At 40.0% G+C, this 25,362-nt stretch overlaps 1 protein-coding gene across 2 annotated transcripts in view; it reads right to left on the bottom strand.

Moving 5' to 3' along the window:
* Nucleotides 1–25,362, bottom strand: part of ACVR1 (activin A receptor type 1) — a 121,638-nt gene that overhangs the window by 64,776 nt on the left and 31,500 nt on the right. Inside the window, exon 2 of one of the 2 annotated variants that reach the window (XM_087819842.1) lies at nucleotides 7,615–7,916. The gene's annotated coding sequence lies outside the window, so the exon portion shown is untranslated. The remainder of the gene's footprint in view (nucleotides 1–7,614; nucleotides 7,917–25,362) is intronic. The other variant, XM_087819841.1, reaches the window with a different exon arrangement.

Here is a 25,362-nt window from a genome sequence, read left to right as displayed (position 1 = left end):
GGAGGAAGTGTCAAGAGAAAAATAGATCTGGCTGATGGCAGCCAAAGACTCAATCAGAGGCTACAATTAGCAATTAATACATTTGAAGAAAAAGAAAGTTGTAACATCTTCTATATCACAAGTTATTTGTTCAGGAAGCTTAAAACAAAATACTTAGCCCATGAATTCAAAGAATGCTGAGTCGAGAACACTAGTCTTTACAGAAAGGAACTCTCTTAAAGACCCTTTATCTATTTAAATAGAGCAGCACCAGCTACTAACTTTATCTGCACAGCCATAATGCCATGGAATTTTGCCTACCAAGCTACCATTAAACCTTTATAGTTATTTACACCTTTATAAAGTTTCTCCAGGTGACATCTTAAATAGCACCCAAATCAATCTACTCTAACATAATGGAATAACGAATGAATATTAATCTTTAAAAAGACTTTCCATAGTGGTCTTCCTCCTCTCCCCTCCCCCGTCTAGAATGTGATTAATGGAATTCTCTCACAACTTAGCTTGAAACATGCTTTTGCCAGTCTAGCAGCTAAAGCAGAATCAGATAATTGTGGTATGACTCAACAAACGCACAGCTGTTCATTTAAATATATCCATCAAAAGTATAAATACGATCGTGAGAAAGTAAAGGAGCCGTGTACACAGGGTCAGCGCACAGTTGAACGAGCTGGCAACGAAGTAACCACAACAGAAAACAAGGAGATGGGGAGATAAGGCAGGCAGTGGTCCTGCAGAGCCCGTAGAAAGAGACCAGGACACTGATGTGACCTAAAAACTACCTCCCCCCCCTGCCCCCCCAAACACTCATTACCTAAAGAGTAAAAGTAAAAAAGAAACTTACTCCACTAGGTAAGGAGAAAGAAACAAAATTCAGGATACAGATGATGCTTCCCAAGAGGCAGATATCCTAGAAGGTAGAACTGATGAATCCAATCTGTTTTTTAAAACAAAACTAAACAAAGACCCAGAGGCAGAGGACCTGGGATGAAGCCTAGGAATCCCCCAGGATTACAGCCCCTTAGTAATGCAGGTGATGCTGAGAATGCCCAGGGTGGCCTCACGCGTCCATTCTGCAGGATGGCAGTGCTGATAACCCCCTTCTTCCCCAGGGTTCTTCCCTGGCTGGGATTCAGAGGCTCCACTCTCTCTAGTGTCTACTTTTGGGGTTTGGATCTTCTCAGTGTCCTTGGATGGCAGTTTCCTCTTCTGCCACTCATGCCTTAAATCTTCTTCTCACTCAAGACGTTACCCAGTTTCTTAGCTCTGGGGCCACCACGCTGAGACCAAATAACCTGGTTAAGAATGAAATCACCCATCCATTATAATGTCCCTCCTAGCTGTCTAGTCCTTCCTTCCTTATTGCCTTCTTTCTCTACCACATATCCTTGTCTTTTCACTGTTTATAAAATTGATTTTTTTTTTAATTTTTATTCCAGATATTTCAAGCTACAGAGAAACAGAGAGAAAAGCATCATAAACCTTATTTTTGACGTGTCAGTTTCAAAAATAAACAACATCTTACTACCCAGTTTCAAAAATGAGCAATCTCATTTCCTCTATTCTGCCCATTTTCTCCTGGGGTAGTTTAACAAGAATCCCAGGTGTCACATCATTTCACCCACAAAGTCTCTAACAAATAAGGATTTTTTCTACACATAAATATAAAACCAACATCTCATCTAACAAAATTAAAAGTATTCCCCCTCCAAATATCATCTAAAAGCTGATCAGTGTTTTAATTTGCCCAATTTTCAACACCTATAAACATCCCCCCCCAAAAAGAAACTGTGGGGAGAATGGGATAGCATACCAAAAAAAATTGTTTTTATTGCTGTTCAGTTATCATAACTAGTGGTGCGGTGGTAGAACTGTGGCAGTATTGAGAATACCGTGTGTATCACATGGAAGAAAGCAAAAAAGTAACCACAACATATTCGAAGTCCATCATCCCCTGCTCTTCCGGGAAAGCAGACTTCTCTATGTTGAATAAAGGAGATACAGGTGTAATACAGAAGAGGTTAAGTAAGGACCTTATAAACTGAATTGAATTGTAAGTATCAGTATGAATTCATGAAGTATTTTATGTGTATTTATCCTTTGTTATTAAAAAGGCCTATGTTCGGCCGGTGTGGCGCAGTGGTTGAGCGTCAACCCATAAACCAGGAGGTCATGGTTTGATTCCCAACAGGGCAAAGGCCCAGGTTGCGAGCTTGATCCCCAGTAGGGAGTGTGCAGGAGGCAGCCAGTAAATGATTCTTATCCTTGATGTTTCTCTCTCTCTCCCTCTCCCTTCCTTTCTCTGAAACCAATAAAAACATATTTAAATATTTTATTTATTTATTTATTTTTTTTAAAGGCCCAGAAACAATGACCTACCCAGTAGCAGTGAACACTCCTGGTGCCCAGATTGTAGTGTTAAAATACCTTTTCCTACTAAAAGAAAGTGTTTTGAACTATGAGGTTGCAATCACCGAATCCAGCCAGTGGGAAATTAGAGATCAAATGACTGGGTTCTTCAACAGATAACTGTAAGGAAAGGAAGGGGGTGGAAGAGGAACTGAGGTTTAAGGGACTTAAGGATATAAAAAGATATGCAAGACTAACCTACAGCAGCTAGATATGCTCATAAGGGTGATGAAACCATAAAGAAAGGCAACAAGGCAATTACTAGGGAAATCAGGAAAGTGGTTACTTCCACGGGGGAGAGGGGAACACGCCAATGGGCTAGGGAGGCCACTAAATGTTCTGTCTCTTGACCTGCCTGCTGATCACAAAAACATTCACCCTGTAATAATTTTACTAAGCCATGTATGCTTTGTGTGGATATCTGTATTTGTGTTTTATTTTACAATAAACATGTAAAAGAAAAAGAACAAAGTAGAATGTATGTTGTTTAAAAAAGGTGCAGACTAGCGCGTGCACACACACACACACACACAATGAGGAAGGAACAGCATTCCGTATCATGAATATATGCAAAAATTTGCCAGGTTTGTGTTACTAATAAGTTTATGTAATATCAAATTTTTTTTTAACCTTCAAACAGGAAAATTGTGGGGTTTTTTCAAATTCCAAGTTTATTAAATTTTAATAAAGAAATAGGCATCAGTTATAATCAGAAGTCAAGTGTTAAAATAAACTTATCACAAAATCATGTGATGCCATGGTTCTCCTTCTCTCCTACTTCAATGATATAAGTTTCATGGGTCAAAGATATGGAAAGATTGTAGAGTCCAGAAAATGTTTCCCAAACACTGTGCACCATTATCACCAAATAAGAAAAAGTAACGTCATAAAGATGTGAACCCTTCCAAGTATATCTATACATTTTACCCAATCCCAACAATATCAACAGGTTTTAAGGAGGAGGAAGTGGTGACTAAATATGATTATTTAAAGTTCATATAATTTTTAAAACCACACACAAAAATAAAACTTCTATAAAATGGAACAACCCCTATCAAAAAGAAAAAATCATACAGACCAAAATGTATTTGGGGATTTATAATACAAAAGAAATCACAGGAGAAAAGTTAGGACTATTCAGTAAAGTCAGAATGACTAGCCAATGACAGGCTGCTAATTTTCTGCTAAAATTCCCTCTTCGTTTTTTCTTGGGCCCATGCTGACTGGCAGAGCCTGCATCCCCTGCCTTCCCTGGCAGCCAGAAGTGCCCACATGACTTAAGTTCTCACCAATGGCAGTAGAAGTGATGTGCGCAACTTCTGATCACTTGACCTGGACTTTGTCCTCTGTCCTTCGCACTAAGGAAACCCAGATACGGTAGCAAGCCAGCTATGACCATGCAAATAACTACAGTGACAATTAAAGGGACCTGTGAATATGGGCTGTTCTGCTGGCCTGCTTTGCTTCCACTGGGACTAAGTGAGGAAAAATTCAACATCTATGTTCCTTGAACCATAGCATATTTCTGTCCCTTGGTTACAACAGCTCAGCCTTCCCCTAGTTCACAGAACACCTAGAGAAAAATTAAGTTGGATTCATACCTAACATTCCAGATGGATCAAAGATTTAAAACAAAAACAAAAACAAAAAAATCCACATGACACTACAAGGAGCCATGAGGTAGGTTTTTAACTCTCGGAAGGGGAAAGGTCTTTTAACCGTGAGACAAAATCCTGAAGAAACAAAAAGGTTGATTATAAAGTTAGCTCTATAAATCTTTTTGAACATCTTATTGACTACCTCTTCTACTAGAATGTAAGCTCTATGAAGCACAAACAGGGATCTGTTTCTTTTCTCCTGCAGAGCCTGCTGCCTAGAACAAGTGCCATGAGAGGCATCTGATAAATATCTGTTGAATGAATAAACTGATATATTTAAGGATACAAAATTTTAAATAATCTGCACAGCAAAATAATTTTTATACAAAGGACCAAATATAAATATCATATATCACAAGGAGAATAAAGGAGGGGGGGCACTAATTTTGTTAATGCATAGAAACTCTCATGAACTGATAATAAAAAGATCAAAAACCCTGTAGGAAAACAGACAAAGGACACAAACATAAAGGGAACAGAACAGTAAATATAGGGTGTCCCAAAAAAATATAGACACACACTTTGAATAATTATAAAAGCTGTAGTTATTAAAATTCATTTCATTTTCAAAATTGAGCTATCAGCTGTTAAAGTGTGTATACATTTTGGGGGGACACCCTGTACAAATCACCTTTAAACTTATGAAAAGATATTCTATGTCAACCAAATTAAGAAAAATACAAACTAATGCTACCTTAAACTGTCATGTTTCACCTATCCATTTGGCAAAGAAAAAACCTACCAGTTTGACAACCATGCTGTGACTGGCACAGGTGTGAGGAAGCAGCGTTGTCATCCAATGCCGGTGAAACCTGAAACTCTGCAAGCTTGATGACTAGAGCAACTTGGCAATAAATTTCTACCAAAATCGAAATGTACATACCCTTTGACCCAGCAATTCCACTACTAGAAATAGACCCTACAGATATGCTCACAAACATGTTTGAAATGATATATGTACAAGGTTATTCCCTACAGTCTTGTTAATGAAAATAAAACAGAAAATGATCTATACGGCCATCAATATAATACTGGTTAAATAAATCACAGTGCATCTACACAGGCATTCATTTAAAAAGAATGCAGTATTAATTAGGAAGAGCTTCCAAGAAATAGTATTTCAATGAAAAAAGGTACAAAACAGTGTATATCATTACTATTTGTGTGGAAGGAAGGGAGGGAGGGAGGGAGGGGGAGGGGAGAGGAGGGGAGGGGGGGAGAGAGAGAGAGAGAGAGAGAGAGAGAGAGAGAGAGAGAGAGAGAGAGAGAGAAAGAAAGAAAGAAAGAAAGAAAGAAAGAAAGAAAGAAAGAAAGAAAGAAGAAAGAAAGAGAAAGAAAGAAAGAAAGAAAGAAAGAAAGAAAGAAAGAAAGAAAGAAAGAAAGAAAGAAAGAAAGAAAGAAAGAAAGAAAGAAAGAAAGAAAGAAAGAAAGAAAGAAAGAAAGAAAGAAAGAGTCTATAGGCTACATGCTGGTATATTACGTATGCCCTGAAATCTCTGGAAGAAGATGCAAGAAACTGGCAACAACAGTTGCCTCTAGGAAGGGTAACTGGGTACTTGGGAGATTTATTTTTTACTCTTTTGTTCCTTTCTAATCTTATAAATATTGATTGTATTATCTTCCTAAAAAATAAGTATTTTATAAAATAACAACACCACAAATATTCATTCCCAACTCCAGATATCTGGAAACTTCTCTGGTGATTCCAACCACCAACTACCCTATGAAACTACCGAGCTGAACAATTTTTACCCTGTTTCATAATTAAAAATCACAGGGTTAGCAATTAACTACCACCACCATCTCCTCCCTTAAATAAGCATATATGCAAAATAAAGCCAGTTCTTAATTCCATCCCTGTTATACATTATTTCCTCTTAAAACTAATTCAACCTCATGCAACCTTAAATGGGCACAAAAATATCCCCCAATGCTCCAAAACCGACAACTATGCTAATATATTAATGTGGCCTAGTGCCAAAAAAGTTCCTTCCAGGCATCCCAAGATGAAAATTTGACATAAATGACACCTCAGCCACAGCCCAGGGCTGTGCATCATCTGCCTTAGAAAATAAAAACTCACATCCTTAATGACTAAAAGGCCAATGTCAGCAGTAATGACTTTTGTTTTTTCCTTAATGTGAAAGGTCTCCCCTATCCCTTTAAGCTATAGGCTAACCCTCACTTGAGAACTGGTTATTATTATGTTACAGCCACATAAAGAACACTAAGCAGCCATTACTTTGACTGAGATTCTGCTTAAAAGGGAAAATACCCACAATATATGAAGTAGAAGGAAAAAGGAAGTCATAAGAAAAAATGTATAGTCATGTTCCAGGAACTTTTAAACATAATTAATATGCATATTTTGTTTGTATAGGAAAAGATCAGTATATGAAAAAGTAAATGTTCAAAATCATTACCTATGGGCAAAAGAGAGGAAGGGAGAAAATTGTGTGTGTGTGTGTGTGTACACACACACATACATACATATATACTTTATACTGTTTTGTACTATTTGAAATTAAATAATAAAAAGTAAACTTTTGTATAAAGAATAGTTTTTTTTAATAATGAATTAAATTTCCCTTAAAAAAAGAAAGCACCTGACAGCTACTAGAGACCTTCCCCAAAAGTGAAGACCCTAAGGAGGTGCACAGACCTGACAGGCTTTAATCCTGATTTCCTTGCTTCTGTCTATACAATTTTAAAATCATATCTGAGCAATCCCAACATTTAACTCAGAGAGACACACTCCAACATTTAGCACTTAAGGCCTCCCCTCAGAAACATTTTACAGACTCTAGTCTAAAGCAGGTCTTTGTTTTACCTCCATAGCTTACCACAACCTGAACAGCACTTCATCTTGATGGCAAGACTTCTGTACATAGATTTCAAAGGACTCCATAGGAAGCATGAGATGAAAATGTAGTTCAGGAAAAGGCAAAAGTATGGAGACAGAAAAAGATCAGTAGTTGCCAGGGACTGGAGTGGGCAGTAAGAAATAGACGGAGCACAGAGGATTTTTGAGGCAGTGAAACTATTCTCTATGGTCTTATAATAGTGGATAAATGTCATTATACACTTGTCCAAACTCATAGAATGTACAAAACCAAGAGCAAACCCTAATATAAACTATGGGCTTTGGGTGATGATATGTCAATGCAGGTTCATCTGCTGTAATAAATGCACCACTCTGGTGGGGACATTAATAGTGGGAGAGGTGGTGCATGTGGAGGGACAGGGTATATAAGAACTTTTTGCTCAATTTTGCTGTGAACCTAAAACTACTCTAAAACATAAAGTCTATTTAAAAGGGGCGAGGGAAGTAGTGGCCCTATACGGTAAAAAGAATGGCAGAATCATTTTAGATGTAGGGAAATGTTGGTAGTATTTCAACAACTTGACCAAAGTTGAAGAATAACTGTGCAGCTCCATCGAAAAAACCCTACCTTCAAGGCACTGCAAGAGCTTAGGCTGAGTCCTAACTTTCTTATACTGGATTCATTATAAACCAACAAAATGATCATTGTGGCTAAGAAATTACCGTGTAGATTTGATCTCTGCCAAAGAGCATTAAAAGAGGTGATTTGTCGAAATGGCTCAACTGCTGGTTCCAGCAATGCTGCTCTGAGGGCTCCTGGGGGAAAGCTGACTCAGCTACCTTAGAGCTGGTTCCGGGTCATATCCTCCTGCAGTCCTTCAAGCAGTGTGCTCTTGCTCAGAGCTTCGCTCATTAGTTCACCAGGCACATGGAGAGGGAGAGGTGCTCCTGGAACCTCCTGGAATAATGAGCAGTTCTCCAGTGGCTCCCGCTCTGGCAACGTGACGCTCACACGTGGCTCAGGGCTGCAGAGGGGAAGAAGAAAGAAAAAGCATCTAAGCAAAAAGAAAATTCTGCAGTTGTGAATGTACTGGCTAAAGGCAGTGCATACTTGACAAGCCTTTCAATTGGGACCACAAAACTAAAGCCGATTTATAAGTAAAGCAAGTATGGAAAGGGTTGAAAAACACTGGCATGCAGTATGTTGAGGTCATAGATCCATACTGGTCTTTAGTTTTCCAAATGACACAAAACCAAGTAAGACCTGCAGCTGTTAAATCTTAAGATCAAGTTCCTTTAAATCCCATATATCATTTACTCTTGCCCATTTTTAAAAAACCAAAAAAACCAATGGCTTTGTATATATTAATTGTTATATGTAGTTGATTTAAAAATACAAAGTTCAAGCAGTGTAAAGTAAGGAGTGCAAGTCTCTTCTAGACACCTGTCCACTCCAGAGGCACCTCATGTACCAGAGTAACAATCTGGTTTTGGTCTTTTTTTGAGCACCAATCTCGGTTGCTGATAGATCTAGTTCAAAGACTCGTAAAACAACGATGGGAAAAGGATCGCGCAGCGGAAGGGAAGGGGCTCTAGATAACTAACAAAAAACAAAAAGCTTCCCAAGCTCCCTTTTCCTTTAGAAGACTTTAAAAACATCAGCATTTGCCAAAGGAAGAGGAAATTTTTACTAGAACCAAACTTTCCCATTGAAATAGTTAAGTGACACAAAACGTTGAAAAAACTTACTCCTTTAGGAAAACAGAACCTTTTTTTTTTTTTTTTTAACCTCAGGAACATTTTGCCAAGAAAACTTTTACATAAATACATCTAAGCAGAAAACAAGCCCAAAATACAGCATTCCTCGATAATTATTTGGAAGGAAAAATCACATCAACCTTGAAATTCAAGGAAATGCTTTGCAAATAATGTCAAACCTGTCCTCACTTCGGTTTAAACTGAGGATCACAATCAATTTGATTTTGAAATTGTAAATAAAGCACACTGAAAACTATCCCCTCCTCCACAGCCTCCACAGGAAGGTCAACCAGAAATGTGACATTTTCAGCAATCATTTAGCAAAGTTAAAGAGTGAAAATGCATTTCCAGAATGGACATCCTTAAAAACAAATGCATTAACTACACAGCATTCACAAACCTTGAGTTTCAGAACAAACTGTTGAAATCCTGGTATTTTCCAAGACACTGGGGCCAGGGAAATTTGGCAGGTTCACATTGAAGTTGCTTTCCCCTCTGCCAAAGACTAACTGCGTTTTAGGAGGGGGCCAGCGCTACGCTGCCCCGCCTAGAGCCAACCGTGTCTAACTTATAAGTACGTACTGTTTAGGGGCAGGTTTAGATAAGCAAGAAAATCAAAAAACACTGGTGCATATTTTTCTGATTCTGTTTTTAAAAACCAGAGATGGACTTTTTAAAAAATTACAAAGGTGCTTCTGCTTCCCTAGCCCTACCACCGTCTCATCTTCGAAACCGTGTCCACGTCCTCCCGCCTCTGTTCAGCCTTTTCTGATGATTCTTCTTTTCCAATTCTTTCCACTCTAATTCCTCTGGTACTTATATGCTATATGACTCCACCTGGCACTTAATCCTCTGTCTTGAACTAGCATTATCTCAAAACTAATTTAAACTAGACTAGGATCAGATATTATTATTCTGCTATTTGCTTTTTCCACGGAACCTAGCACCTAGCATATAGTTGATGTTCAAGAGTTATTGAATAAAAATCATGTCTCCAAATTAAACATAATTTCATATCTATTTTAAAATGCATCATGTTCTTGGCCCATGAATTGACGTCAAAACTGTGGTGTCCTACAAGGAAGAACTCAGGTTGGTAAAATGGGAGCGCTCAAGTTGAGAGACAATTCTGGACACTTAACTCTCCCAATGTTCTAGGCAGAGCCAATCTCCCCACAAACACCCTTCATGCCAATAAGTGAGTTTGGCAGATCCTGAAAGGTAGTGTAAAGCAGTTATGTTCAAACCCCCAAGTGTGACTTAAAAAATAATTTTTTAAAAAGACATATGCACCAATTAAAATCAGTGCTATAAAATAAATATCTATATAGCAAATTTCGGCAACTTGTCACAAAACTTTCATTGAGCTGAATTTTTTTCCAAAACCTTAGCCAACTCATCTGTTTGGCTATGGAGGTTTAATTATTGGCAGCTAATCATGCCTCATGCCGTGTGAAAATCTGACCCATAAAGGTCAGAGGCACATTCCTGCGAAGTGGTGGAGGGTGAGTGTGAGGAAGGGGAGAAAGAAAAATCCAAAAACACTCAACTCCAATTGCAGGCTTAACACAGTACTACCTTTCTGTTTAATCCAACTTAAAAGAACATGCATAATATCTTAAGTCATTGTAATATGATGGGACCTGACTAACAGGCAAGCATAAAAGGCACTTAAAATCGAACAAGTTCTTGGCAGTCAACATAGCAGCTAAGCAACAGAAGAAAAATTCAGGGCAAGTTTTTTCAACTTTTTAGCTATAACTGTCTCCTTGGCTTCTAGACATTGTGGCTTCCAAATACTGCAAATCCTTGGCCTTTCAAGACATCATCCCTTGTATGGGGACGGATGTGAAGTAGACTTACGGTAGTGATTTTACAATATATACAAACATCAAATCATTGTGCTGTATATCTGACACTAATATGTTATATGTCAATTATACCTCAATTAAAAAAAAAAAAGGCCGCCATACCGTCCCTGTCTATCCACTCAAACCCCATAACCCAAATCAATCCTGGTGTATCTTGCTGTAGATTTACTACTAACTGAAATTACTATGAGCAGCAGCATATGCTAGCAAGCACATGGACTGAGGAAACAGCCCCACCCAGTTTCCCAACCTCCTAAATGTGAGAGCTTCCACAAATCACTTCACCTCTGTGCTTCAGTTTCCTTTCCCATGAAATACAATGAATACCTCCTATCTTTGAGTGTTACTAATAATGCTAGCTATCATTTAGTGAGCCCTTGGTTCCAGAACTATGCTTAACCTCACACTTGTTTTATCTGATTTAATCCTAACAATACAAAAATTGAGAGGAAGGCATTATTCCCATTCGAAAGATAAGAAAACAATGTTAGAAAGATTAGGTAAAACTCTCTGAGGTCTCACTTTTTAAATAAGTGGCAAAACCAAGAATCAGTTCAAGTTTTGCTGACTCTCAAATCTGTGTTCTAAATTACCAGTAAATTAACTTCCATCTTGACTGTTTGCAAGAACTGGACTGAATGCTCATAGTAGACATTCATAGTCCCCATTCCTGTGTTCTATCCCTTAGAGAATAACAGAAGTGCTAAAATAGCGAGGCAGAAAAGCATAAAGCACACGAATCCCAAACAATAACACAAATCACCTGCATGATACTACAAATGTCCTCTTGTCCTGGCTCTAAAATAATATTGCCACAACAAAGCACATAACATGTTGAGTATCCTTGAAGAATAATCTACTCTAGGCACCTAGATATGGGGGCAAGACTGGTTTGATCTATTGGTAATTCTGGAGAAAGGCAATGGGGATGTCAGCTGGTTTCCAAGATTCCCAATCTCCCAGTGGGAAAGAAAAGTAGGTCATATGCCCCAGACAACTGATGAACTCAGGGGATACCACGCGACACAAAGAACAGGGAACACCACATAAAGTTGAGACAAGATAGCTGCTGATTGAATCAGGAAGTACAGAGGAACACGGAGATACAGCAGATCCTCTTCTCTGGGTGCTTCCAAATCATAAATATAATAGTCATTAATCTTTGGGGCTTGGGAATGAAAAATGAGGATTCCCAGGAATTTCTCAATTCCTCAAATTATAAGTTATTCTTGAAATACTTCCTACATCCTTTACTCATTAGAATGGATATCTAAAGATAATTTTTAAATAAATAAGAAAAAACAATAGAATTTACAAAGGATTTTAGTCTCTAACAAATATTCAAATGCCGGAAAATGCCAGTGAACATTATTGGGTAGTAGTCCAACAGCGGGCCAAATCCAGCCCGCAGTCTGTTTGGTAAATAAAACTTTTATAGGAACACAGCCTCACTTGTTCACTTTACATATAGTCTATAGCTGCTTTCACACTGAAACAGCAGAGCGGGTAGTTGTGACAAAGTCCATATGGCTTGCAAAGCCCAGAATATTTACTCTCTGGGCCTTTAGAGAAAGAGTTCGTTGACCCCTGCAATAACCTGCATTTGGATCCACAAGCAAGGTTAACAGGACTACACAGAATCACATGTTGAAATGAACATTTTAAAGACTTATTTTGTTTCAGAAATGTATTTCTTGGAATACTGTTTGTAGGATTTGTACACTCTATGCTATACATATTTGCAAGGATGACTCACCAGAAACAGCAGACATGGCCACAAACACACATTGATAACATAGCAACATCTACCAGTGCTCCTATCCTGTCCTGCCTGGCTCTGGGAAACGTCAACCTTATCCTTCAACTCTGCAGGTTAGCTTTCAACTTGACATCAGTGGATGCCTTGGATCTACTAATGTCTCTACGTTGATTGTTTAATTCTCACAGGAGAATTACAACACTTTTTCCCATTTACCTGATTTAACTAATTTGTTTCAGGATTTAGAAATTTTCCAAGGAATCCTGGGAAAGAGTTCTGCCATGGAAACACTATGTTCTCAGGTGTATATTTAAATGCTGAGTAGGAATCAAGCTCACCAAGCTTTTAAAGAATGAAGAGAAAAGAGTTGGGGAGAGAAGGCAGGTCTGAAGAAGGACAAAGTATCCAGGATGTTTTAAGGGAAAGATTAAGATCCCTTTCAAAGCCTCGAGAGAGACCAGCCAAAGTGGAGGCAGGATGACAACAAGATTTCCTGATGCCTTGGCCTCGGGGACGGATTTAAGGTCCAAGTACCAGAGCTCCATTCTCCTCCAGAATTTGAATTGTAATTTGGCTGAAATAAGAGGCATTCATTGTGGATGACGATAGAAGTGAGTGTAATTAAGCACCACACTGTATTCCTGATAATCTGCTTCTGAAGATTATAATGTATAATCTGGAACAACCTCATTTGAAGTGGTTAGGTAACCCACTAAAATCCATTTATCTGTCCAGGCAAAGGCTCATTTATTTGTGCCAGAAATGTAAAGCCCAAGGATCCAGGAGAAAACTCAGGGAAACAAAGGCAGTGGGCTACTGTAGCACTAAGAGGTTTCTAGGCTTGAACCAACCAGTCCTGGGTTGAATCCCAGAGCTGCCAATCGCTGGACATGTACTCTTGGGCCAACTGTCTGAGCCACGGTCTCTCACAGGCCAGGTGGGCACCATGACTTTCTTGCAGAGTTGCCACAAGAGACACACATCGCATATAGTGGGTGCTAATAAGTGGGAGCTATTATTAGGCACGCAGTAGTTAAGGAGCAATGATGAAGACTGAGACTCACAATGGCTGAATTATTAGGTTGAATCATATAGAAAGGACAAAATCTGACCATTTTGACTCATAAAAATAGCAGTTTTTAAATAAATATTATAAAAGTCTGTGCAAAGAAACCTGAAAGGAGAGAACATGAAAGACTAATACCCCATACTCACTGCCCCACTGGTGGCGGCTTAGAAGAAATCCAGACACCAGATGGGAAAGCTAGGGACTAAAATAGAATATACCCTTTCGTCAACTCCCACTAGATAAGGAGGTGTGACTTCAGGGGAAAGATTCAACAAAAGACAGACAGGAAGACAAAGAATCACACACCTCGCTCCGCGGTATCCCACGACATCCACACATTTCTCTTCCTTCTCCATTCCCGCCTTCTCTTTCCTTCTGTCTTTCCCTACGCAACGCCCAGTGGTGTCTTTTGTTAGCCAGTTTGGGAAGGAAAGAGCATTTCTGGTCAGCTGGTGTTACCAATTGCATAGTGGACCTTGTAGAGCAGCTGGTAACTCAATAAAGAAATTCAGTGGATCTGTCTTATTTTTCTGTCTTCCCTTCATACCATAGGTGTTAATTTTTCAAATCCTCTGAGTCCTCACCCAGCTCATGGGTCTGTGGCTGTCCCATGGAGTCAGTCAATTCCTGGATGAGTTCTGAGTTTCAAGACACCCCACTAGCCCAAACCCTGGTGGCCCTATTCCAGCTGTATCGAAATCTCAAAAATGTTCTGAGGAAGGAATTCTCGCACCTTGCACAGAGAGGGACGGAGAACAGGCAGAGGTGAGAAGGCAGGAGCGTGCATTCTTCCACCCGCCCAGCCCACTACTCTCCAAACAGAACAGGCTTCGCTGGTCATTGGATGGCCTTCCTCCGTCTGTTGGGTCCAGGTTTTATGTGTGTAAATCCCACTCCCGCAGCACTCCCGCGCTCCCCATTACCGTGGGACACTGTGTTTTCTTTGCTGTCTCAGTAGTGTGTAATACTTGATGATTACCCTCACACATGCCATGAAGGCTTTCATCATCTAACGATCTCAAAGCACTTTGTAAGAGTTCACAGGGATGCCACCCACCTGCGCCAGAACCAGATGTTCCGGTTCTCTAAAGGGGTGTCGGCATTCGTTACTCCTAACCAGCACTCTGGGGCTCCTGTGTCCATATACCCTCACCAGACTGACAGTAGCAAAGCTTCGATGGGGAGCTTCTTAAAAGTAGGGAATCTGTATCCAGTGTCCTGCTGTATCCCCAAGGCCGGCTCTAGCATCATGCCTGACTTATTTAGATATCTGTGGAGTGAATGAAGCTTAAAATTACAGAAAAACCAAAAGCATTAACAATTTCAATCTCATAAACTGGGTAAAGAAAACTTCTCTATCAGTAAATGGCTAAGTTTCTACTCTAGGTTTAAATTCCAGGAAGTGCAAAAAGTCCAAATATTCTAACATGAATGGAATAGATTAACCCAAGAAACATAAAAAAAACACATCAAGAATTATAGAAAAAGCACTATTTCATTAAGGCAGTCTTTACTTTAGAATGGCAATCTGTATTCTTAGTACATTTATTACATAACTACTCCAAATTACGTTTTTCAAAACCGTATCTACAGAAATTTCCAGAAACACTGAAGGAGGCTGCTACAAAAGAGGTACCAAAAGAAATGAACAGAAAACTAAAGCTTTTAAAAACCATTCCTCCAATGCCCTCTTGCAAATATGTATGTCAGTTACCAGCCTAAATACAATTTTCATCAGATCACTCTCCCTAATTAAGGTTCAATGAGAATAAACTGAATAAAAGGCAATCAACATTTTTTTCCTAATTGTTTGGTTTAATGTATTATCTGTCCACAGGCATAAAGACATTCCCAGGCTACGAAGGAAACGTCTGCCCACCATGCACTGAGAACAAGGTAACAAACAAGAAAAGACCCAGTAAAGTGGGAGAAAAAGAGGTAAATAATATGTTGCATGGCTTTGTTTTCTTGTTGTTATTGTGTCTGTTTATGCTACATATCCCTAATTATGTCAGACAAGCTATATACTTTATATAAAGTAATTGTCAGTCCTGTGATGAGTGATCTGAAAAATTAACCTACAATAATCCTGAAGAGAAAAACAGCCTCTTATTTATCTTTTTAGTTTTATAACACCCCTTTCCTACTAGACAGTCAACAAATATTTGCTGACTGATGAACAGTGACACTGATTTAAAATGAGATGGAAGTTAAGCATCCAGGTGATTGTGGGTCTACCACTGAGGGAGCAGCCTTGAGCATTAGAGTTCCGATTCTGCCAGGGACACATCACAGTACAATGAAGAGAGCACTGAACTCATGAGTTAGGCCCCTTTACTACAGCTCTGTGACTGGGAAACCGCTTACCCTCTCTTGCATCCATATTTCCTGACTATAAACTGCGAACGGTGGCCCAAGCTGCTAAGCTTCCCTCCAGCTCAAAGATTCTGTTTAGACATTTCTTTTACAACTGCTAGCAGGATTCCTACAATCTACTCCCCATTGAGGCGGCACCCAACCCATTCATTAAGAAGTTAAAATAGCATTCTCATTTTATTTAGCAATTTAGTTATTAACGCACGGAAGTTTGCTTTTAATCTGATTTGTGTACCAATCACTTGTTTTCCAACTGAAAGATAACTGAGTAAGAAAATGCGCAAAAAGTAGAGTAACCACGGGGTCTACCAAGAAGAGCCTCTCAAGGGGCATGAGAATACATTCAGTTCCCGAAACAAGGAATCTCGATTAACAAAACTAAAGTGAGCACCACCCCAAACCTGCTCATCTGCCTTTATGTTCTATCTCATGCAATTGAACCACCAATGACCAGTCCGAAAACTGAGACATTTACCTTCCAAACCCGCCACTGCCTTTGCCCCAGCTCTTACTGCTTCCCACCAGCAGCACTCCAACTGCCTCTCCCGGGATCTCCTCCAGGTACCTGCCAACAGTGCAGTCAATGTCCCTTGAAATGCCTGCCCTAGGCTTAGCTGTCAATGGTTCTCCTTAGAATGGGCAAATTCCTTGATTTCCATGACCTGGCCCAAGACCTCTTCAACTTCATCTAGCCATCACCCTCCCAGGTACCCTAACCCTAACCACACCTTACCACAATCTTGTTTACCTCTTGCCTTCGCACATACTTGCCTGAAATGCCTTTTTCCATCTGACAAATGGCTATGTTTCATTATCAGCTTAAGAATCACCTTTTGGCCCTGCCAGCATGGCTCAGCGGTTGAACATTGACCTAGGATCCAGGAGATCAAGGTTCAATTCCTGATCAGGACACGTGCCGGGGTTTGGGGCTCAATCCCCAGTAGGGGGCATGCAGGAGGCAGCCAGTCAATGACTCTCATCATTGATGTTTCTGTCTCCTCTCTCCCTCTCCCTCTCCCTTCCTCTCTGAAATCAATAAAGACATATTTTTTTCAAAAAAAGAGAGAATCACCTCCTGATGGAAGCCTTCCAGGAAATCCCTAGGCTCACACTCTGTCTGAGATACATGTACCTTCATGTGTAGTTCCAAAACTTAATTATCACAGCACCTAAAAAGCACATTTCATTTTTTTTATTTCACTGCCCAGTGAGTCTGGAGATTCCTTGAAGTAGTATTTTTTCCTCTCTGAAACATCAGGGATAGTCTTGTAAACATAAGGTCCTTAATAAATGTGGGTAGGTGGATGGATGGGTGGGTGGATGGATGGATGGATGGATGGATGAGTGAGTGAACTCTGATAATGAATTCAAAGCATAAGAGAAACCCTCCACAGGAAATGTGAACAATAAAAATTATGCTAATGGAAAAAAGGAGGCAGGCCCACCAGAATCCACTTTTAGTGTTGTCATGGCTTTTAATTCAAAGCAAAAAAACTCTCCCAAATCCTAAATTATAGAGACTAAAAGAGAAGTAAAGCGTTTCTTACAAAAAGATAATGCGTAAATTAAACGTGTACACTAAACCATAGCTTCCTGATGACCTACATATGAAAACAAGGAAGTATTCCCTGCTCCAATACTACAGAACATAATCTTTTTCTAAATTACATATACAGAAAAGTAACTTGAGAACAACACTCAAATACCATGCTAAGACTGTAGTATTACTGGAAATTAAGATGTCGTCAGTAAAATATAAGAAGGGAGATGCCTCATCTTATAAGAAAAATGTTAATTTTTTCCCCAGAAAATTATCTCTGAGATTGTCACTTGGCACCAGGCCCCGATACAATTCCCGAGGCTCAGCTCTAACTCATTGGCCTCCTTCCAGATGTCGTCAGCCAAGGTGCAGGGGACCAGAGTGGGAAGAAGATAAGTTCTTCTCATGACTATGCTGTCTTCTTAATGGTTCTTCCCCACCCCACCAGCCATTCTCCCAACTCCAACCTTTTTATGCCACACAGTGAAAAGAACAAATGTATAAATTGCTAGATAATGTAATTCAACTTAATTTTAGTAAGCATAAAGAAAGTAACAGAAAGGAGGCAATGGACCAAGTTAAATATTAAGAAGGAAGATCCAAGGAATAAACTTGCCTGTTATTAGCACTCACTGGCCGGGATCACAAAGTTTACACATGAAATTGCTTAATGCATGAGTCATTTCAAATCATGACTGTACTGATTCATTTAATGTGTTCAAGCAAACCTGCAATAAAATGACCTAGAAGTCTTGAGATGCAGCTGATTCTCCAATCAAAATAATGGGGGTGGCAAATATATTTTGGAAAAATAAAACACATAAATGTGTTTAAAAATTTTTTTTAATCCTGTTATTTTCATAATACAAATGGGCAAACACATGTGAGATTTTTGAGTTTATCAAAATTGGGCTTTTAAAAAAAATGGTTCAGAATGCACTATTCTGGAAGATTCTATGACAGTCAATCAACATTGGTACCCACTGTGGGGTTGGTCCAGGAACTCAGTTTCCGTCCCATTCAGATCACAGGATGATTGGGAGCCCAACCTTTTGACTTCAACTTCAGTGAATTTAGCTTTAAAATCGGTCTTACATGCTGATGGTTTCTTTTGGGGGTGATGAAAATGTCCTAACAGATAGTGATAACAGTTCTACAACTCTGGATTTACTAAAAGCCACTGAACTGCACCCCAAAAAAGGGTGTTTTGGTATATGAATTAACTCAATAAAACTATTATTTTAAAAAATAATCAGAAAACTTACAATTTTTTTCTGTACAACTTAAGACCTTGAGTGTGTGCTGTGCCGTGCCTGCTAACTACATGGGCATACTCTGTCTCCCCATTCATTTATGCGGAAAGCGCCAAAAGCTTGGAACCACAGTTTGGGAACTGAATCTACATCTGTCACTTCCCAGGCTCTGGAATCTTGAGCACGTTACTGTCTGAACTCCAGCCCCCAAATGTGAAACAGGCAAACACCACCCACCTATCCGATGAGGAGGATGAGAACCTGCAGATCACCACCAAGCTCCGACTAAGGGTAACATGGCAGAAAACTGAAATGGAGCGGGCTCTAAGGAAGGAAATGTCGGGTGTCAGGAGAAATAAAAGTAAGACACAAAAGCAGGAAGGATACAGAAAGTGAAGATCAGGATCGAAGCCAGCCCACCTAGCATCCAGGGCAAACCCCTCCAGAATCCTCTCTCTGGTCCTGTGAGGCTTTGGGGTGGGAATGATGGGGAGCGGAAAGGTGGGGATGGGTCTGCTCCCAGGAGCATGTGCTGGTATCAAGACTACATTATCTATCATATTTAAATCTCTGGATTCCGTACTCAAGTAATTTATGTGAGTAACCACAAAGTAGAGACATTTTCTATATTTTTAATCTCAAGTGTCATTAAGCACTCAGTCCACTAATGGAATTATAGCCTCTTGATTTGAGTTGCTATTAATTAGAGCACATTTTGCACCAAGATTCATTTTTTATAGATTAATTCTATACAATAAAACATGCCTGAAGATGATCGTTAGCAGTCTTTTCATCGCAAGCCTCAAGATTCCACACCTGTGATTAATTTACATCAGCACAAGTTGAAACATCAGCTTTGCGATCCTTCTGTGATAGTGCAACTCTTAGAAGCAGCTTCCCTGACAATTAATACGAATAATCTATATTTACCATCAATAACCCAAATCCCCAACTGGGCCAAATTTAATGTGAAATTAAATCTTCATCGTAGTTTTAATAACACCATTCTCAATTAAAATGTGCTCTATTTGTTCAAGCAACAATTAAAGAAAAAAAAACCTTTAAAAAATACAAATAATGTGTGTATATGTACATGTGTATGTATACACGCATATACATAAATATATAAACTTTATGCTGCACCTTTCTAGCCTTGAAAAGCAATTCAAGAAGCGGAAAGAAGACTAGCAAGTTACCAGCCCTTTCCTCCCCCAGGTGGAACACGACAGCCAGCTGAATCCTCTCACTCAAAGTTCCTCCAGGAGACCGACGGGTTAACTAACTAGTCTTCCTCAACTGCACGTTAAAGCACCAGCAGGTTACTCTCTGGTGGAGCTGGGGAGTGAGCCGAATGTCCCTGAGATGGGATTCTTTCAAGAGGAAGACAGGATGATGGAAGTGTGACATGAACATAAAAAGGAAATAAAAACATTAGCAAGTGCCTGTGTTTACCATTCACGCTGTCAACAATTCTGAGAAAAATTCCACTGAGTTTCAGGTCACTAAACTCTCATCCATTTCACAAACACTTGTCTCCCTGATTCTGCTTTTTACTTTTATAAATCCCAGAGGGAAATGATACTGTTCTGGAAGTTTAAGAATGGCTTATTTTCTAAAATTGGCAGGAAGGAAAAAGCTAGCTTCTGTTAGTTCTAATTTTGAACGCATTAAGTATTGGAGGAGGGAACTCTTCGATAATAACCCCCTTTTTTTTTTTAACATTTTAGTTGTTTCATGTGCAGCATTTTTGTTGGTTCTACCAGCATTGCTGTGCAGTCAGGTTTATTTTAAGACAACACATTCTGGCATAAATTCAACTGTGTCTCCTAGAACTTTTAACCAAATTTAGACTGGTTTAACACAACTGTAGGGTGTCCTTCCAGAGTTTTTCACTTTGGACATAAGAAGAGAGGGTCAGATATATGTGTAGAAGTTATTTTACTCTAAATATCATTTTACATAAACTTTCCTAGCACACATGCACGCGCACACACAAATGCTTTTTCTCTTTGAGTCACAGTCAATACCTATGCCTCTAGCAAAGACAAGAGGTAATTTAGGGGGGGAAAAGGCAAATAAATATGAATATTCCACAAGAGTAGGGGCATGCCAGGTTCGGGAAAAGCTTCCATATGTGAATATGTTCTCTCTCTAGAGGGAGATGAATGGTTCCCAAATGTAAGGTTTATTGTACAGCCAAAAGCAAGAATGGTAAGGAAACTATCTTACACACATATTTACTGCCATGTCGCAAATGCAGTATGAATTCATGGATATATTACATACACACACATATGTAATACATATTTATGAATGTATATTCAATCCATATATACGAAAAATGCAGCTGCAACCTTTAGTGAAGGCACTAGATATTTTTTTAAGAAATTACCAGCACTCCATACCCTATCCCATGCTGAGGTGTCCTCAATCACTATCGTCTTCCTGCCCTACACTGTGGTTAAACCCAGAACTGGGACCTGGCTGGTGTGGCTCAGTGGTTGAGCATTGTCTGGTGTACCAAAAGTCACCAGTCCGGTCCCCAATAAGGACACATACCCAGATTGTGGGTTCAATCCCCGTTCAGGGTGCATGCAGGAAACAACTGATCAATATTTCTCTCTCACATCAATGTTTCTCTCTCTCCCCCTTCCTCTCTCTCTAAAATCAATAAAAACATATTTATATTAAAAACAAAACAGAACTAAGGCCACACTGCCTGAGTTAGGATTCAGGCCCTGCCACTTGCTACCTTTAGGGCCTTAGGTGAGTAACTTAATGTGACCCCATTTCTTTCATCTGCAAAATCAAGATTTTAAAAAGTGTGCCTGTCTCCCAGAGTAATTATAAAGGTTAAATGAATGAATATGTGTAAAGTACCCAGAATAGAACCTGATATTTAACCACCTTTAAAAGGGCAAGCCACAACTATTACTGATGCTACCGTTAATATCAGAAACATAATCTTGACTTTGTGACACTCATTTCCTTCCTTTTCTTAATAGTTCTTACATTGGAACAACCAGAAAATGTAGTCACTTTGTTTGCCATTGAATTCATTTCTTTTCTCACTCTGGAAGACATAATAGAAGGCAAAGGAGAGTGTAGTGCAGAATTGGATCTGAAGTGTGTGAAAACTTCTTTACCTCCATAATGAATAATAATTCACTTGTAATAGTCACAATGGACTGCAATCTAGCTGTGCCCCACAGCAGGACTGAAAACCAATAGTGAAAGCAAGGATCCCTCAACCAGTAAAGTTTATTGATAGGCTAAAGGGAAAATCTCCCATCGATGATATGTACATGGATTCCATCCCCCAAGGGTTATCTATAGTGAAGAGAAAACTGAACACAGTTCACCACCAGACAACCAGCCAATGACACCTTTAACTTAATATACTTTATCTATTCTTTATCAATATGGATGAATATGTGGACATCTATCAAAAATACTATGGAACAGCCTTGGATGGTTGCTCAATGGTGAAAGCGTCAGCCCACAGACCATAAGGGTCTTGGGCTCGATTCCTGGCCAAGGGCACGTACCTTAGTTGCTGGCTCGATCCCCGGCCCCAGCCCCCGTAGGGACGCAGGCAGGAGGCAACCAATCGATGTGTCTCAATGTTTCTTTCTCTCTCTCTCTCTCACCCTCCTCCCTCCCCTCCACTCTCTCTAAAAATAAAAATCAATAGAAAAAGTATCCTCAAGTGAGGATTATAAAAATAAATACTATGGGACAATTTATACTATAAAATCCTAACATGGAAACCTAAGTGTCACATCTAGAACTCATCCAAGTCCTTTAAACACATAAAATTAACACAGTGGCGCCCTGACATTTAGGTAAAGACAAGCTGGCACAGCAGTGCAAGCATGGCATGTTAAAGGCCATTCAATACCTAATATGAATCACTGAGGAATCGCATTTCCACAGAACAGTCTCTCTAGTTTGCCATCTAATGAAAAACTACACCGCATACTTTTTTCTTAAAATGACTGACATAAAGGCTCTATCTAAAAGGGCATCATTTTCCCAAGGATCTTACTTTGCCATCTTTAGTCACAAGAGAAGAAACCACGCTTGAGATACTATGGCCACTGGCCATTTGGTGTGGCCTGGAAGTGGCCTGCGGAGAGAGAGGTCTGCAGCTAGGACCCTTGAGACCGCCCACAATCCACATGTAGTTCCCAAAAGGGAAACATGGGTTGCACCTAAAACCATGACTTACGGCTCTTCCCTGCTCTTCTATCCAAAGTCCCCACTTTGCACTCAAAGCCCTCCATTTCCAGAGGGCAACCTGCATAAGCCTCCCTCCCAGCCAGGCAAGCACCAGGTACCCGTCTTGAGATTCACTTCCCCAGGGTGCCTGGGCTCCCATCCTTGCTCTCCCTGCCCCTGGCCTTGCCCACCAGGAAATGGCAGCGACCCTCTGAAAGCGAGACTTTGTCCCCTTCAGCTCTGAGTCTCCATCCCTAGTCATGGTGCCTGACAAAGGGCACACACTCAAGGGAGTGTGCTGAAAAATAAAGGACTGTCTCTACTCCTCCACAGATTCCTTCTAGGATTTAAAAGCAGTGCATATCCCTGCCCCAGCCAGCACGCTGATGGGTCTCGATAAAGAACACCCACAACTCCCCTTTGGATGTCCACTGCAACTTTGTGCAATAAATAACATAGTATTGGTTCACACCATGGTTTCATTCCAGCTGCGCCCAAGCGCGGGGGGAACAGACTCTGCAGCCTTGAGAAACTGGATTCCTCAAGATTTCTGTCCCTTTTACCTGTCAAGTGAACGCTACTGATACCAAGTTCCTCATATATGTAAAGTCTGTAGCACAGGACTTGACACAAAAGTAAACACTCAAATATTGACTCTGTCCCCTCATACACCAAAAAGTTTAGAGTAACTTAGATTTTAAACTCACAGGAAACAAGGACAGGGCTAGGTCGTCCGATCACCTCTCTTGAATTTTCAGAGCTGCTTTTCTATATCACCCAAATAGCGCTTCTTTCCTTCCCTTCTCTGGACGCCTGAGGCTCACCTGGCCAGGAGATAGGAAGGTCCCAAAGTTCTCCTGCGCGTGGCCGTGCTGGCCCAGCGTCTGAGTCAGAAAGTACACGTATAACGAATGTGACTAAACCAAGCCTTTGCCACTCTCCAAAATGATATGCGACAAAAATAAATAAATAAATAAATAATTTGCTTCTAATTTTGAGCACAGAAATGCAAAGATATTGGGCGGGGGGGGAACGACTATACAGCATTACATCTTTGACAAGTGACTATTCTCCTGGTTCTTAACTAGAACTATCAAACTTTGACAGCAACCCTTGGATACACTTTATATAAATTAACAATTTCTACTGTCACAAAATCAAACTACCCCAAAAAGACAGGCTTGGAAACTACCAGCCAACTTCATTCTGCACGTAACCATTAAGTTTTAATCAGATGTGGTTCAATTTCTGGAACACTGAGCATTAAGAAGGGTTCATCAAGAAATATGGGCAGAAGTGGGAGGAGGGGGGGGGGGGAGGGAAGGAAGAGACCAAAAGAACCGCCCCCAAGCCAGTCACTTAACACAGACTCTAGACTGAATACTTCTGCCCCTCTTTGCAGCTGTTGTCTCCTGCAGTTGGCAAAGGGCGCTGCCAGTCTGGGACCGGTTTCCAGTGAGGACAGCATTGTTTTATTGGCTACTTAGGCAGAGCACACACCATTAATGGAGTTTTTATCTCTCCATTTTCCTGTCAGTACAGAACCAGCCAGTCTGGCTCTGTTATTATCATTAAGAAAGCTTTTTTTTTTTTCCCCTCCCCACACACACTCGTTAATCCAAACAACATCTGGGAACTTCAGCCTCTATCATATAAAAGGGAAACAGATTCAGAGAGAAAGGGGGGAAATACAGTCCCAGCCACTCTGAACAACAACCAGATTCCAACAGGCAAACTTATCTTGAGCCACCAGTATCTCTGAAAAGCTGTTCACTTCAAAAAGGCAAAGTGCTTCCCACCACATTGCTTTAGGCTTCCTCCAGACCTTTGCTATGTGAAAAAGTAATTCCATTTTGTCATGTAGCTTTAAAGAAAAAAACAAAAAGGAATAAATATTACTACTTTCCTATATGGGAAGTTCAGTGGTGAAATAAAAGTCAAGAATAATATTTAGATGATTTTTAAAGGAATGCATTCTCTTTCAAAAAGGAAAAAAAAAAAGACCTTTTATGAGCCATTACTAGTGAGCACATCTCTAGTTTACAAACTAATAGGAACAAACTGGCGCCACTGAACCCAGAAAAGATGTCCTCCTTTAACAGACAGCTGTCTCCTCTGTGGTGTAAGTGTGCTTTTTGCTGAGATCATGCTCCGTGAGTCATGGAATCAATACAGGAAAATGCACAGACCAGCCCACACTGCAGATTCACAGAGCAGAGCTGTGTGGTTCAAGTCACACAGTAACCCTGTCTCTGTCCTGTCCCCAGCACATGCATCTGGGGACAATGCCTATGGGCTTTCTACTTCATGCTTGAACATGCCTCCATAGGCCCTCAGTGTTGGTCCTTTCAGCATGGCTTCCATATAAGTAGAACCTCAGAGTTGCAGACCTGAAATGTGCAGATGTCAAGCAACCTCTCAAGCACTTCACCCCTACTCCTGAGTTTTCTAAAATGCACCAATAACAGCTATACTTAGGCAAGAAGGGATTGACTTCCCCACAAATAGTCCTCACCAAGTAGAAGACACAATAAGAACTGAACATTTAGGGAAAGCCAAAATTGGAGAGTCCACAAAGGTTAATAGTTTATTTTTAATTTATCTTTTTGTTCCATTCAGCAAAA

Source organism: Miniopterus natalensis, chromosome 8 (genome assembly GCF_054644295.1).
Source record: "Miniopterus natalensis isolate mMinNat1 chromosome 8, mMinNat1.hap1, whole genome shotgun sequence".
Classification (NCBI taxonomy): domain Eukaryota; kingdom Metazoa; phylum Chordata; class Mammalia; order Chiroptera; family Miniopteridae; genus Miniopterus; species Miniopterus natalensis.
Note: the sequence above shows the minus strand (reverse complement) of the source record. Positions and strands in the feature narration are given on the sequence as shown.